The sequence below is a fragment of the Thermobia domestica genome, chromosome 2, assembly GCF_964235325.1.
Source record: "Thermobia domestica chromosome 2, izTheDome1.hap1.1, whole genome shotgun sequence".
NCBI classification, from domain to species: domain Eukaryota; kingdom Metazoa; phylum Arthropoda; class Insecta; order Zygentoma; family Lepismatidae; genus Thermobia; species Thermobia domestica.
Window position 1 is genome coordinate 314,771,823 of NC_137455.1, and position 3,261 is coordinate 314,775,083.

The following is a 3,261-nucleotide window of genomic DNA, read 5'->3' on the forward strand; positions in this document are numbered from 1 at the left end:
TGGTTATATGAGTTGTTTTTATTAGTAATTGTGCCTTATATAATGTATTCTTGATTATGAAAAACACAATAATTTTATGAGGTCACAATCAGAATGATATCGGAATTACAATTAAGTACAATCTCTGAGGTTCTCAAAGTGACAGCCTTCAGCATTAACACATTCCTGCAGTCTAGTTTCTACACTTAAGTGCACTTCGAAACAGAAGTTTTTATTTTCTGGGAACGCTTCTCTTATGAAATTTGTGACATCAGTCTACCCAAATTACTTCGATGATAATTTTGTTATTTATTAATATGTTTTTTTGGCACAACTTCAACACCAAAAAGAAGTAATAAATTATTTTTTGCTTTTAAGAGCTTTTTATTGTTATTTTCTGCTTTTTAGCATTTTTATTATTTTCGGGTATTTAATGTTTTTTTAAAAATTCGGTTCATATTTCTTTTAAAAAGTTATTTTCCGATTTGTAAAGCAGATTTTTTAAACTTATTTCCACTTTCAATGTCAAAGATATATCTCACAATAGGCCACTAATCACTGAAAAAGTTGATGATATTCTTGTAAAAGTCTAACGAGACGGTTATGTAGGTAGTTATGACGCGCCAATTACTTAAGTATCCATCACCAAACAGTACTAAATCATTTGGAGGAAGTTGTCTACAAAAATGTTCTTAGCTCTTCGGTTATATGCAAGCCATCTTACTTTGTTGGTTATCTGGTTGCAGCATATTTTAGGATAACTTTGTTAAACAGGTATTGCAGAAAACACTTTTTAATTAATTAATTAGTTAATTAATTATTATTTTTTCAAATAATTTATAAATAAGAACCTTCCTTGGAAATAGCTTATATGACTGAAAAAAATAGTGTCGCAATATAACCAATAATTTTCAATATAGACACATAGGCATATACATACAGACCTCGGGTTTTTTTTAAATAAATTAATAACAATTCTTATCTCTTCTTAACATTCGGAACCCATCTTCACTTATTTAAGGTGTATCGCAAGCATTTTGGTGCATGGGCTCCAGAGTTTAATGAACTCATTATGATTATTCGAATTCCGCCTCAGGGCTGACAGAAGGATGCTAAGCTTTAACAATAAAACGTAACTTTAAATTTGTAAAACATTGGTTTTAAATAGTATTCTTTATGTTATTCATTCACTAAAATCTGTTACTGAAAATAACGAAGGAAAAAAAATCTAGGCCCACTTAAGTTGCTTAGTCACCCAGTCACGCATTCACTCCTTTACACTCATATTATATATATATGTATGTATATATACTATGTGATCAAAAGTATACGGACACATGGCTGAAAATGACTTACAAGTTCGTGGTCCCTCCATCGGCACTTCTGCAATTCAATATGGTGTTGGCCCACCCTTAGTTTTGATGACAACTTCCACTCTCGCAGGCATACTTTCAATCAGGTGCTGGAAGGTTTCTTGGGGAAAGGCAGCCCATTCTTCACGGCGTGCTGAACTGAGGAGAGGTATCGATGTAGGTCGGTGAGGTCTGGCACGAAGTCGGCGTTCCAAAACGCCCCAAAGTTGTTTTATAGAATTCAAATCAGGATTCTACAGAATGCACATTCTACAGGATTCTACAGATGCAGGACAGTCCATTACAGGGATGTTGTGGTCGTGTAACCATTCCGGAACAGGCCGTGCTGTATGAACAGGTCCTCGATCATGTTGAAAGACGCAATCGCCATCCCTGAATTGCTCTTCAACAGTGGGAAGCAAGAAGGTGCTTAAAACATCAATGTAGGCCTGCGCCGTGAGAGTGCCACTCAAAACAACAAGGGATGCAAGTCCCTTCCAAGAAAAACACGACCACACCATAACACCACAACCTTCGAATTTTACTGTTGGCACTACACACGTTGACAGATGACGTTCACCGGGTATTCGCCATACCCATACCCTGCCATCGGATTGCCATATTGTGTACCGTGATTCATCACTCCACGCAACGTTTTCCCACTGTTCAATCGTCCAATGTTTACGCTCTTTACACCAAGCGTGGCGTCGTTTGGCATTTACCTACGTGATGTATGGCTTATGAGCAGCCGCTCGACCATGAAATCCAAGTTTTCTCGCCTCACGCCTAACTGTTACAGTACTTAGAGTGGATCCTGATGCAGTTTGGAATTCCTGTGTGATAGTCTGGATAGATGTCTGCCTATTACACTTTACGACGCACTTCAACTGTCAGTCAACAGACGAGGTCGGCCTGTACGCTTTTGTGTGGTACATGTCCCTTCACGTTTCCACTTCACTATCACATCAGACACAGTGGACCTTGGGATGTTTAGGAGTGTGGAAATCTCGCGTACCGATTTCTGACACAAGTGATACCCAATCACCTGACCACGTTTGAAGTCCGTGAGTTCCGCAGAGAGCCCCATTCTGCTTTCTCACGATTTCTAATGACTACTGAGGTCGCTGATAATGAGTACCTGGCAATAGGTGGCAGCACAATGCACCTAATGTGAAAAACGTATGTTTTCGGGGGTGTCCGTATATATATATATATATATATATATATATATATATATATATATATATATAGAGAGAGAGAGAGAGAGTACAAGACTGAGCCAGATACCTAGGAGGTATGCCTATTCCTGTATTTTCCCCCTTTTCTCTCTTTTTAACACTATGTCGTTTTCTGGGATCACTTATAGCTAAATAAAGTATTGTTGAAAAACAAAATGGTTTATTTATTTGTGTACACATAAACAGCATAGAGGAAGATATAAGTAGAAAAATGAAATCTTTGCGTTTTACGTCCCACGGTTATGCCGGCTAGGCTAAAGGAGACGGTGATAGAGACAAATAAATGAAATGTTGGAATGAAGAAAGTGGAAGGAAACGGGAGGTCCTCGAGGAAACACACTCACACTGTGTTTGTTCACCACAAAGTTCACTTGCCGCGAGATGGAATCAAAACAGGGACCCCATGACCAGACGTGAACGCTGTACCACTGAGCTACTGCGGCCCCAAATATGTAAGTAGAGTGACAATATCTTCTCTGCTTGTGAGCATTTATTATTGTTAATCCTTCAGTAATGAAAGGACGCTGTAGATTTATATATTGCTATTCCGTAGTGCTCTACTTTTGTGTCTAAAAGTAGGCCCATTTCGCGGAAAATGGGCAAAAATTGCTGTAATTACCATTTCAATTTAATTTAATGGAAAATACTGAGGTAGCATACCTTGGAGTTTATGTATAGCATCAAAATGAAGT